Source organism: Lepidochelys kempii, chromosome 4 (genome assembly GCF_965140265.1).
Source record: "Lepidochelys kempii isolate rLepKem1 chromosome 4, rLepKem1.hap2, whole genome shotgun sequence".
NCBI lineage: Eukaryota > Metazoa > Chordata > Testudines > Cheloniidae > Lepidochelys > Lepidochelys kempii.
The window spans coordinates 28374454-28388911 of record NC_133259.1 but is presented as its reverse complement, the minus strand read 5'-3'; positions in this window follow the sequence as shown (position 1 = coordinate 28388911).

Sequence of the window (14458 nt, the reverse complement as noted above, 5' to 3'; positions counted from 1 at the left end):
CCCAAATTGTAACTTATTTGTGGTATGTTGTTTGTGCAGATGGTCAGAATAAAGTCCCTGGTCAGAGCTTATCTTACCATTTGTTGAGTCTCTGTATCCTCCCTAAAATTTCCCAGAGCCTGGGTGTCTCTACTTTACAACTTTGGTGGTTATAACTCATTAGGGACATTCCTGAGGTAGGGATGCTTTACCAGCTGCAGAACATAATTTTTTTCAATGTTAGTGGTGAACTCCCTGAATTTTACCTGAGGCTGGTTTAATATTGGGGGTGGAGAGGAGTTGATTAAGTCCCAAGCCTACACCAGAGCCAAGAGTAGAGAAAAGAAGAGATCTCCATTCCCTTGATAAAGGGTGGTTTATGTGCCCAGCAAATGCCAAAGGCCCAAACAAAGTTATAAAAGTAAAGACCTGAACCCTTCCTTGAGGAAAATCAATTGCCTTGATACTTACCTTTGTAGACCCAGGAATGACCCGGATGGCCTCCAGATGTATCCTCCTAGACAGCTGTGTGACCCCCCATTGCATCCAGGCTGGCTCTCTGTGACCCAACACCACCTCCAGACCAGCCCTCAGTGACCTCTGAATTATTCCACTAACTGTAGCCTTGCTTTCTGTGACTGCAATTCCTCCAGACCAGCCCCCATTGTATTCTTTGTGACCCTGAGAGCATCCAAATTTATCCTCATTGACACCTACATGGCCCAATAGGCCCATCCTTGGTGTCCGTGACCCCATAGTACCTCCAGCCCTGCTCTCTGTGACCTCGAGTGAACCCTCTGCCTTCTAATTAAACCACATGAACAGTCCATGATCCCAGCCTTCTCTCTGTGTCCTTCTTTGACCCCTCTGCACCAAATTGATCCTCAGTGACCTCTTCATGACTCCACACTATGTCCAGATCTACTGTGTGTCACCTTGTGTGAACCCTGTGTCTTAAATTAAGCCTCTGTGACTTCTCAGTGACCCCAGCCTTGGGCTCTGTGTCCTCATTTGACCCCTCTGCATCTACATTGATCCTCATTGACCTCTCCATGACCCCAGACTACCTTCAGCCCCCCCTGTTTGTGGTCTCATGTGAACCACCTGCCTTCAAATTGAACCTCTGTGAACTCTCCAGGACCCCAGCCATGGTCTCTGTGTCCTCATTTGACCTCTCTGAATCAAAATAGATCCCCATTGACCTCTCCATGAACCCAGACAACCGCCAGCCTTGCTGTTTGTGACCTCATGTGAACCTTCTGCCTCTGAATTGATCCTCTGTGACCTCTCCATGACCCCAACCAAGGTCTCTGTGTCCTCATTTGACCCCCTCTTCATTTTAATTGATCCTCATTGACCTCTGTGTGACCCCAAACTATGTCCAGCTATGCTGTCTGTGCCCTCATGTGAACCCTGTGTCTGAAATTAAGCCTCTGTGAACTCTACATGACCCCAATGTTCCTATTTGTGTCCTCATTTGACCTCTCTGCATCCTAATAGATCTCCATTGACCTCTCCATGACTCCAGACAACCTCCAGCCCTCCTGTTTGAGACCTCATGTGAACCCGCTGCCTTCTAATTGAACCTCTGTGAACTGTCTGAACTGTCCATGATTCCCAGCCATGGTCTCTGTGTCCCCATTTGAACCCCCTGCATTCAAATGACCTCTCCACGAGCCTACAGTACCTCAAGCCCTGCTTTTTGTGACCTCATGTGAACCCTCTGCCTTCTAATTGAACCTCTGTGACCTCTCTATGACCCCAGTCTTGGTCTCTGTGTCCTCATTTGACCCCTCTTCATCTTAATTGATCCTCATTGACCACTGTGTGACTCCAAACTACATCCAGATCTGCTGTCTGTGCCCTTATGTGAACCCTGTGTCTGAAATTAAGCTTCTGTGAACTCTCCATGACCCCAACCTTCGTATCTGTGTTCTCATTTGACCCCATGCAGCCAAATTGATCCTCACTGATCTCTCCATGACCTGAGACAACTACCAGTCCCCTTGTTTGTGACCTCAATTGAAACCTCTGCCTTCTAATTGAACCTCTGTGAACTGTCCTAGGTCCCAGCCATGGTCTCTGTGTCCTCATTTGAACCCCCTGCATTCAAATTACCTCATTGACCTCTCCACGACCCCACACTACCTCAAGCCGTGCTTTTGGTGACCTCGTGTGAACCCTCTGCCTTCTAATTTGAACCTCTGTGAACTCTCCATGACCCCAGTCTTGGTCTCTGTGTCTTCATTTGACCCCACTTCATCTTAATTGATCCTGATTGGCCTCTGTGTGACCCCAAATGATGTCCTGCTCTGCTGTCTGTGCCCTCAAGTGGACCCTGTGTCTTAAATTAAGCTTCTGTGAACTCTGCCTGACCCCAGCCTTGCTCTCTGTGTCCTCATTTGACCTCTCTGCATCCAACTAGATCCCCATTGACCTTTCCATGACCCCAGCCAATCTCCAGTATTCCTTTGTGTGAACCCTCTGCGTTCTAATTGAACCTCTGTGAACTCTCTATGACCCCAGTATTGGTCTCTGTGTCCTTATTTGACCCCTCTTCATCTTAATTGATCCTGATGGACCTCTCCATGACCCCTCATTACCTCAGTCCCTGTTCTGTGTACCCTCAGGTGTACCCTCTACCTTCAAAGAAAACCTCTTGAACTCTCCATGACCCAGCCTTGTACTCTGTGTCCTCATTTGACCCCTCTGCAGCCAAATTGATCCTCTCTGACCTCTCCATGACCCCAGACAACCGCCAGTCTTGCTGTTTGTGACGTCATGTGAACCCTCTGCCTTCAAATTGAACCTCTGTGACCTCTCCATGACCCCATTCTTGGTCTCTGTGTCCTCATTTGATCCCTCTTCATCTTAATTGATCCTCGTTGACCTCTCCATGACCCCAGTCTTGGTCTCTATGTCCTCATTTGACCCCGCTTCGTCTTAATTGAGCCTCATTGACCTCTTTGTGACCCCAAACTACATCCAGGTCTGCTGTCTGTGACCTTATGTGATCCCTGTGTCTTCAATTAAGCCTCTGTGAACTCTCCACGCCCACCAGCCTTGCTCTCTGTGTCCTTATTTGACCTCTCTGCAGCCCAATAGATCCCCATTGACCTCTCCATGATCCCAGCCAACCTCTAGCCTGGCTGTTTGTGACCTCATGTGAACCCTCTGCCTTCTAATTGATCCTCTGTGAACACTCCATGACCCCAGCCATGTTCTCTGTGTCCTCATTTGACCCACCCTGCATTCAAATGATCCTCATTGACCTCTCCATGAACCTTGACTACTGTCAGCCCTTCAGTTTGTGACATCATATGAACCCTCTGCCTTCAAATCGAACCTCTGTGAACACTCTATGACCCCAGTCTTGGTCTCTGCGTCCTCATTTGACCCTTCTTCATCATAATTAAGCCTCATTGATCTCTGTGTGACCCCCCAAACTATGTCCAACTCTGCTTTCTGTGCCCTCATGTGAACCCTGTGTCTTAAATCAAACCTCTGTGAACTCTCAATGACCCCAGCCTTGTTCTCTGTGTCCTCATTGACCCCTCTGTATCCAAATTGATCCTCATAGACCTCTTTGTGACCCAATAGTTCCTGGAGACCTGCACACTGTGACCTCGTGAGAACCCACTGCATTCAAATTGGATCTGTGACCTCTCAATTTCCCCACCCTTGGTCTCTGTGTCCTCATTTGACCCCTCTGCATCAAAATTGATCCTCCTTGACCTGTGTGACCCCACACTACCTCCAGCTCTGCTGGCTGTGCCCTCATGTGAACTCTGTGTCTTCAAATTGAGCCTCTGTGAACTCTCCATGATCCCAGCCTTGGTCTCTGTCACTTGCATTCCATTTGAGCCTCATTGATCTCTATATAAACCCCACTATATACTGCCCTTTTCTCTGGGCCATGTGATCACACTGAGTCTAAAATGATCCATAGTGTCCTCTGTGTCAGCCCCCCATTGTCTCCAGCTTTCACTCTTTGTGACCCCACTGCCTCCGAATTGATCCTGAGTGACCTCTCAAAGGCATCCCAGTAATTCCAGTCCTGCTTGCTGTGGCATCATTTACCCCAGGGCCTGCACAGCTATCCTCATTGATCTCTGCGTGTCCGGCTCTACCTCGAGCCTTTTTCTCTGTAACCCCCCCAGTAGTCCCTGACTGAACCCCAACTCCGACCTAGCATTTCAGCAGTGATCCCTGTCTGTCTCCGTTTCCTCTAGACTTGCTCTCCTTCACCCCTGTGTGACCCTGACAGCCTCCCTATTTACCCTGCATGACACAATTAACTCCAGACTCACCCTTCTGCAGCCCTCTTTGCCTCTAGACTCTTCTGTCCTTACTCCTGTATTGCCTATTGCCTCCTGACCTGACATCATAACCCGTGCACAGTAACCAAAAACAGGCTAGTGAGGCGACCGAGTCACAAGTGCCTACTCCAGCTCCTGAGATGGTGGGTTTGATTCCCCTGGAGGCTCCCTTAGCTGAGGCTTTGCAAGGGACTTGCTCTGTTCCCTCGCTGCCATAGCCAGGGGGGCAAAAAAGGTGGTGTGAGACATGGTGACTGAAGAACACAGGTATCAAACACACTACTTTTTGCATGGAAGGCAATGGCTCTATCATGTGGACTGAGACCCCTGACCGGAGACTGTCCCCGCCACGCCCATGTCATGCCATAGACCACAAAGTTCCCTTGGCTGCCTGTTGCTCCTTTCCAAACATCCAGGGGGAGCATGCTTCTTGTGTGCTGACTACAGTGTGGTGCTAATAATGCCTGTGTTGTGGATTTGACTCCCCATGGTGGTCACTTGGTGACTGTGGGCCTGGGGAGTGTGGCTTTTGCTCTTTTACCTGACTGCTATGGGAAGATGGGGCAAGAAAAGGGAAGAATAGGGGCTGGCTACGTTGGAGGGTGTAGGGGAAAGTCCTTGCCCTACAATCTGGAGGGTGCCGATGTCAATCCCCCTGCTGCAACAGAGCAGGCTGGAGAATGCAGGCCTCCATCCTGCTGCCACTCACATGTAAAGTGAGCGTTCAATCACTGGAGCTAATTCCCCAGGCTCTCAGCCAGTGACCGCTGTTGCATGGCGAACAAGGGCCAGAGCCGAGCAGCTTTCACCCTCACTATGGCTTGGGAGGCCAAGTGAGGAAAAGTGTTACTGGAGATGCTCAGCCCCCTGGCTGACAACAGCTTCTAAACAGAAAGATCAAAGGGCTTGCACCCCACCCTGCCAACCTCCTGTCGTGGCTCAGGGGCTGGACTAGGTTACCTGCTGAGGTGCCTTCCAGCCCTACATTTCTAGGACTATGACTCTATAAACATGCATTGCTGAACTATGGTGCAATGACACTGATCAGTGGGATCCCGTCAGACCTGGGTATAATCTATACAGGCAGGGCAGATTAGGTCACACGGGGCGGGGAGGAGTCTACATCTGAAACTGTAGATCAGCTGTCGAACTCCATATTCTGAGAGTGAATAGTAGCATTATGTCAACAGGCAAAAGGAGGTGGTGTCCCTTCTACATCGATGGTCACTTTACAGTACTGTCAGTACACTCTGACCTAAACAAGTACAGATCGATATTCTTGATCTCTCCACCTGTTTAGGAGGGAAAAACACAAAGTATGAATTAGTTAACTTTACTTTCGACCCTGATACATTTACACAAACTTTGCAGTAAAGATCACAAGAGAACATGCAAAGCAAAGCAAGAAGCAATTAGAAAACTAGTTTCATGCATTTAATGAAATGTTACAGTAACAGAAGGTCATTATTCAGTTTGAATGGGAAACCCAGGCTAACAAAAGTGTTACTCTTTCCAGCTGATAAATGTCTTCTCAGATTACATCTGTGTTTCAGGAGAAGCCGAGTGAGATACACACAGAAGTTATGTGCTGTTAGTTGCAGCTTGGTTGGGACTTGCTCTTAACCAAATTGTGGATTCCAGAAAGAGGCAGAGGAATCTTGATTAAAAAGCAACTTCAAGAAGGCAGACAATGGAGCTGAGAAGCATACTGGGAGAGGTTCCATGAGACCCAGTGCAATTACTTGATAGAATGGTTAATTTAGTTTAATTCTGAATAACTTGGAGGAGAACCCATCCAGGATAACCTCCTTCCTACATGCTCTGCTCTCTTTCACACACCTCAAAGCTATGGATGGAGGTTTGAATTCTTAGTCCAAAACAAAAATGATTCCTCAATATATTCAGATGTTTCCAGGTTCAGATAGGCCCAATTTACACAGCTCTAGAAGCAAATATTGTAAATCCAAAACACTAATAAAAGTTTTGACTAAGGGGAAGGACAGGTGATTCTGGAGGAGAAGCGCTGTGCTGCTAACACCCCATTCCTCATCACTCAGGCGCTTAAAACAACAGGATGCTGCGAATACTGAAACAGAAAATGGAAGAATTAACGTTTGCCAAACAATGCTCCACGCACATCAAGATGGACTTCGTACACATAAATCATGCCCCCTGTTTCCAGAGAGAACAATCGTCCGTGCGCTGACATTGGATATCTCTTACAAAAAGCCCATTCTCCTTTCAATTATTTTCACAATTCCACTGTTGGTTGTGCAACTTGCAAACTGATCGCAGACAGAGAAGTAACCCTTGTCCAGAGAATAAGGATCATTTCTCCTCAATTTTCATGTGGGCTGTACTGCTAAATTTACCTAAAGCTAGGCACTTAAATTAAGTATTTAGATTCTTAGCTAAGTGGCCTGATTTTCAGAATTTCCAAGCACTCATAATTCTCACCGTGACAGACCACTGTCTTTCTATTTCTACCATTTATCTGACTAGGGTCTTACCAAATTCGTGGTCCATTTTTGTCAATTTCATGGTCATAGGATTTTAAAAATTGTAAATTTCATGTTTTCAGCTATGAAAATCTGAAATTTCACAGTGTTGTAATTGTAGGGATCCTGACTCAAAAAGTTGTGGGGGGGGCAACATTACTGTAAGGAGGGTTGTGGTGCTGCTACCCTTCCTTCTGCGCTGCTGCTGGGGGCGGCATTGCCTTCTGCGTTGGGTGGCTGGAGAGCGGCAGCTGCTGGCCGGGAGCCCAGCTCTGAAGGCAGAGCTGCCGCCCGCAGCAGCGCAGAAGGAAGGATGGCACGGTGTGGTATTGCCACCCTTACTGCTGCATTGCTGCCTGCACAGCTGGGCCCTCAGTCAGCCGCCGCCACTCTCCGGCCCCCCAGCTCTGAAGTCAGCAGCGCAGAAGGAAGGACGGCATGGGATGGTGTTGTCACCCTTACTGCCGTGCTGCTGCTGGCAGGGCGCTGCCTTCAGAGCTGGGCACCCGGCCAACAGCCACCGCTCTCTGGCCACCGAGCTCTGAAAGCAGCGCAGAAGTAAGGGTGGCAATACTGTGATCCCCCTAAAATAACCTTGTGACCCTCCTACAACTCCTTTTTGGGTCAGGACACCCAATTTGAGAAACACTGGTCTCCTGTATGAAATCTGTATAGTATAGGGTAAAAGCACACAAAAGTCCAGATTTCATGGCGGGAGACCAGATTTCACAGTCCATGACACATTTTTCATGGCTGCAAATTTGGTAGGGCCCTATATAGGACAGATGGACCTGAGTCATGAGCTTCAGCTCTTGATCTCAGGTTTCTTCAAGTTTCAGGAGTGATTGGATTCAGGATTCTTGTTTAAACTCCTTATAGAGACAGAGACAAGCTTCAGTGTTCAGATCCAGACACAAACGTTCTGAAAGTTTGTGGAAAAAAGGGGCCTGAACCAATTTCCATTTTGAATCCATCTCTTATCTTATCTGGTAAAGAAATGGCAGAATCTTTCTCTGGAAATTCCTACAATCAAACTAAGTCACAAAATTATTCAGATGAGTAAATAAAATATCTCACCTCTTCATCCCCGCTGCAGTTCAAATCCTTAACTGATTTGATCAAAAGGCAAAGTGTGGGTTATTAATGCGTCTGCATTGCTTTTCTTGTTCATGTCATCAGACACCAGCTGAGGGAGAGAGTTTTTCAACTTTCACCCTTACAAAAAAATAATAAAAAACAACCAGTGCCCTATCCGTATACCATACGGCAATGTAAACAAGAGAACATTTTGTACAATGTGACATGCATGATACCCATCTGCAAAGATGGAAGGGGAAGAAAAAATCAAGTTTATAGGATGAAGATGGCGTTAGCTGCAGATGTGTTTAAAATAAGAATTAATTCTACTTCATGAGGAAGCGTAGTGCATTGGCGTGTTGGGCTCAACTCTGGGAGCTGTAATGAGCTCACAGGACGAGTACGGGGACTCAGTTTGCCCCTTGGGGTTTTGTTTCCAAAACTCTTGCTACTGAGACCAGCAGCACCAGTGTTTCCATACCATTTCAAGCAAAATGATTTCAATCAAGGGTTTTAATTATGATTTAAATGAGCAAGCAGGAAACCTGGATTGAAATAATGAATTTTAATCTTGTTTTCATTTGTGTTTTTTTGTTATTTTGCTAAACAATAGTTGATATTCAGTGGTTGGTAAACATTAAAACAAATTGATTTGCAACTAAATAGAGCCTTTATACTAAATTTGGTACTACTTTTTGCTAACCAGGAGGATACACAAAAGCTATACTCGTTCATTTACCTTAACATACATTTATTCAGATTCTTAATTTTTATGTTAGAAAATGGTGAACGATGTATCTCTTATTTGTTGGATTATTAATTTTTTTTAACTTGTGTTTTATGTCAAGCTCTGTTTGGATGGAAACTGGAATTCAAAATAGAAATGTGCAGAAACAGCATTTAATTTTTTTATTACTTCAATGTGCTGGGTACATAAGAAAAAAAGTTATCCAAACACATTTTGCATTTAAAACTGATTTATTAAACTAAGAAGGTATGATCTACAATTAATGAATTGAAGCGATTCTTTCTAGTCACCATGTCCTTCAAGATTTTAGGACTAGTAGAATCTCATCCTCTCACACTGAGTTTTTATTCATAGATAGGAAGAGGAAAATAAACTTTTCTGCTTTTTCAACTCCCCAATCATTTCTTAACTTTGAACGAACTAGTCATTGAACTGAACTAGTTGAATAAACTCACATGAAACGTACATAATCCTTGCACCTGCAGAAGAGGTTACTGTTGTCAAAAACTGGGTTAGCAGTTGAAAACACTTTGGTTGCAGATGCTTAGCCAGTGACTTGCACCATTTTCTTGGTTTGACTTTCTTTGAAACTTCAGCAGCAAACATGTACTGCTTAATAGTAATTTATTTAATGTAAATTATTTTACATATGTTGTCACAGGTTCAAATGTACTTTTAAATAGGTTTATCTTTTAAAAGGAAAATGCATTTAATTTAAATAAAAAAATCTGGTGGAATGTGCTGTCACCTGGGGGTGGGAGTTTTATCCCTGTGAGATCCCTGTAACTCTTTGTTAGTCCCTGGAAAAATCATGGAGCAGGTCTTCAAGGAATCCATTTTGAAGCACTTGGAGGAGAGGAAAGTGATCAGGAACAGTCAGCATGGATTCACCAACGGCAAGTCATGCCTGACCAACCTGATTGCCTTCTGTGATGAGATAACTGGCTATGTGGATACAGGGAAAGCGGTGGACGTGATATATCTTGACTTTAGCAAAGCTTTTGATACAGTGTCCCACAGTATGATTGGCAGCAAGTTAAGGAAGTATGGACTGGATGAACGGACTATAAGGTGGATAGAAAGCTGGCTAGATCGTCGGCCTCAATGGGTAGTGATCTACAGCTTGATGTCTAGTTGGCAGCCGGTATCAAGTGGAATGCCTCAGGGGTTGGTCCTGGGACCGGTTTTGTTCAACATCTTCATTAATGATCTGGATGATGGGATGGATTGCACCCTCAGCAAGTTTGCAGATGACACTAAACTGGGAGGAGAGGCAGATACACTGGGGGGTAGGGATAGGATACAGAGGGGCCTAGACAAATTAGAGGATTGGGCCAAAAGAAATCTGATGAGGTTCAACAAGGACAAGTGCAGAGGGTGGAAGAATCCCATGCACTGCTACAGGCTGGGGACCGACTGGCTAAGCAGCAGTTCTGCAGAAAAGGACTTGGGGATTACAGTGGAGGAGAAGCTGGATATGAGTCAGCAGTGTGCCCTTGTTGCCAAGAAGGCTAATGGCATATTGGGCTGCATTAGTAGGTGCATTGCCAGCAGATCGAGGGAAGTGATTATTCTCCTCTATTCGGCTCTGGTGAGGCCACATCTGGAGTATTGTGCCCAGTTTTGGGCCCCCGACTATAGAAAGGATGTGGACAAATTGGAGACAGTTCAGCAGAGGGCAACGAAAGTGATTAGCAAAAAGAAAAGGAGTACTTGTGGCACCTTAGAGACTAACCAATTTATTTGAGCATGAGCTTTCGTGAGCTACAGCTCACTTCATCAGATGTTTACCGTGGAAACTGCAGCAGACTTTATATACACACAGAAATCATGAAACAATACCTCCTCCCACCCCACTGTCCTGCTGGTAATAGCTTATCTAAAGTGATCAACAGGTGGGCCATTTCCAGCACAAATCCAGGTTTTCTCACCCTCCACCCCCCCACACAAATTCACTCTCCTGCTGGTGCTAGCCCATCCAAAGTGACAACTCTTTACATAATCAAGTCGGGCTATTTCCTGCATAGATCAAGGTTTTCTCACATCCCCCCCACCCCCATACACGCACAAACTCACTCTCCTGCTGGTAATAGCTCATCTAAACTGACCATTCTCCAGGTTTAAATCCAAGTTAAACCAGAACATCTGCGGGGGGGTAGGAAAAAACAAGAGGAAACAGGCTACCTTGCATAATGACTTAGCCACTCCCAGTCTCTATTTAAGCCTAAATTAATAGTATCCAATTTGCAAATGAATTCCAATTCAGCAGTTTCTCGCTGGAGTCTGGATTTGAAGTTTTTTTGTTTTAAGATAGCGACCTTCATGTCTGTGATTGCGTGACCAGAGAGATTGAAGTGTTCTCCGACTGGTTTATGAATGTTATAATTCTTGACATCTGATTTGTGTCCATTTATTCTTTTACGTAGAGACTGTCCAGCTTGACCAATGTACATGGCAGAGGGGCATTGATTAGGGGGCTTGGGCATATGACTTACGAGGAGAGGCTGAGGGAATTGGGTTTATTTAGTATGCAGAAGAGAAGAGTGAAGGGGGATTTGATAGCAGCTTTCAACTACCTGAAGGGAGGTTCCAAAGAGGATGGAGCTTGGCTGTTCTCAGTGGTGGCAGATGACAGAACAAGAAGCAATTGTCTCAAGTTGCAGTGGGGAAGGTCTAGGTTGGATATTAGGAAACACTATTTCACTAGGAGGATGAAAAGAAAAGGAGTACTTGTGGCACCTTAGAGACTAACAAATTATTTGGAGCATAAGCTTTCATGAGCTACAGCTCACTTCATCGGATGCATACAGTGGAAAATATAGTGGGGAGATTTTATATACACAGAGAACATGAAACAGTGGGTGTTACCATACAGACTGTAACTAGAGTAATCAGGAAAGGTGAGCTATTACCAGCAGGAGAGCGGGGATGGGGGTGGGGGAAACCTTTTGTAGTGATAATCAAGGTGGGCCATTTCCAGCAGTTTACAAGAACAGTAGGAGGGGAAATAAACAAGGGGAAATGGTTTTACTTTGTGTAATGACATATCCCCTCCCAGTCTTTATTCAAGCCTAAATTAATTGTATCCAGTTTGCAAATTAATTCCCCCCTCCCTCAACCCCCTGCTCTCCTGCTGGTAATAGCTCACTTTTCCTGATCACTCTTGTTACAGTCTGTATGGTAACACCCATTGTTTCATGTTCTCTGTGTACATAACATCTCCCCACTATATTTTCCACTGAATGCATCTGAGGAGGTGAGCTGTAGCTCACGAAAGCTTATGCTCAAATAAATTGGTTAGTCTCTAAGGTGCCACAAGTACTCCTATTCTTTTTACGGATACAGACTAACACAGCTGCTACTCTGAAACCTGTCATTATGCAAGGCACTGAATTTAGCTGTATGGAGTGGAAATCTATCAACTTCATGAAAAAACAGATACAGACAGACATCATCTTCCTTTCCAAATGCAAAGAGATGGACATCGTACCAAAAGGACTGAAGGTAAAAAATCCATTACAATCTACATACCACACACACTATGCTGACAGCTTGTGCCACACGCTCTCAAAGAAACTGCAGAACCACCTGATCAACATCCTCTACAGCAAACAGGGAAAGATTAAGAATGAGCTCTCAGAACTGGATACTCTCATAAAAAACCAACCTTCCACACAAGCTTCCTCGTGGCTGGACTTTACAAAAACTAGACAAGCCATTTACAACACACACTTTGCTTCTCTACAAACAAAAAAGGACACTAAACTATCTAAACTACTACATGCCACAAGGGGCCACAACAGTGGTTCCCTTAACCCACCCAGCAATATTGTTAATCTATCCAACTATACTCTTAGCCCAGCAGAAGAATCTGTCCTATCTCGGGGCCTCTCCTTCTGCCCCTCCACCCCCACGAACATGATACAGTTCTGTGGTGACCTAGAATCCTATTTTCGATGTCTCTGACTCAAGGAATATTTCCAACACACCTCTGAACAACATACTAACCCACAGAGACCTTCCTACCAGCACTACACAAAGAAGGATTCTAGGTGGACTCCTCCTGAAGGTCGAAACAACAGACTGGACTTCTACATAGAGTGCTTCCGCCGACGTGCATGGGCTGAAATTGTGGAAAAGCAACATCACTTGCCCCATAACCTCAGCTGTGCAGAACACAATACCATCCACAGCCTCAGAAACAACTCGGACATCAAAACCAAAAAGGCTGACAAAGGAGGTGCTGTCGTCGTCATGAATAGGTCGGAATATGAACAAGAGGCTGCTAGGCAGCTCTCTATAACACCACTTTCTACAAGCTGTTACCCTCTGATCCCACTGAGGGTTACCAAAAGAAACTACACCATCTGCTCAAGAAACTCCCTGAAAAAGCACAAGAACAAATCTGCACAGACACACCCCTGGAACCCTGACCTGGGGTATTCTATCTGCTACCCGAGATCCATAAACCTGGAAATCCTGGATGCCCCATCATCTCAGGCATTGGCACCCTGATAGCAGGATTGTCTGGCTATGTAGACTCCCTCCTCAGGCCCTATGCTACCAGCACTCCCAACTATCTTCGAGACACCACTGACTTCCTGAGGAAATTACAATCCATCGGTGATTTTCTTGAAAACACCATCCGGGCCACTATGGATGGAGAAGCCCTCTACACCAACATTCTACACAAAGATGGACTACAGGCTGTCAGGAACAGTATCCCCAATAACGTCATGGCAAACCTGGTGGCTGAACTTTGTGACTTTGTCCTCACCCATAACTATTTCACATTTGGGGACAAAGTATACCTTCAAATCAGCAGCACTGCTATGGGTACCCGTATGGCCCCACAGTATGCCAACGTTTTTATGGCTGACTTAGAACAACGCTTCCTCAGCTCTCGTCCCTTAATGCCCCTACTCTACTTGTGCTACGTTGATGACATCTTCATCATCTGGACCCATGGAAAAGCAGCCCTTGAGGAATTCCACCATGATTTCAACAATTTCCATCCCACCATCAATCTCAGCCTCGACCAGTCCACACAAGAGATCCACTTCCTGGACACTACGGGTGCTAATAAGCGATGGTCACATAAATACCACCCTATACCGGAAACCTACTGACCACTATATTTACCAACATGCCTCCAGCTTTCATCCAGACCACACCACATGATCCATTGTCTACAGCCAAACTCTACGATACAGCCGCATTTGCTCCAACCCCTCAGATAGAGACAAACACCTACAGGGTTTCTATCAAGCATTCTTACAACTACAATACCCACCTGCTGAAGTGAAGAAACAGATTGACAGAGCCAGAAGAGTACCCAGAAGTTACCTACTACAGGACAGGCCCAACAAAGAAAATAATAGAACGCCATTAGCCATCACCGTCAGCCCCCAACTAAAACCTCTCCAACGCATCATCAAGAATCTACAACCTATCCTGAAGGATGACCCATCACTCTCACAGATCTTGGGAGACAGGCCAGTCCTTGCTTACAGACAGCTCCCCAACCTGAAGCAAATACTCACCAGCAACCACACACCACACAACAAAAGCACCATCCCAGAAACCTATCCTTGCAACAAAGCCCATTGCCAACTGTGTCCACATATCTATTCAGGGGACACCATCATAGGGCCTAATCACATCAGCCACACTATCAGAGGCTCATTCACCTGCACATCTACCAATGTGATATATGCCATCATGTGCCAGCAATGCCCCTCTGCTATGTACATTGGCCAAACTGGACAGTCTCTACGTAAAAGAAGAAATGGACACAAATCAGATGTCAAGAATTGTAACATTCAAAAACCAGTCGG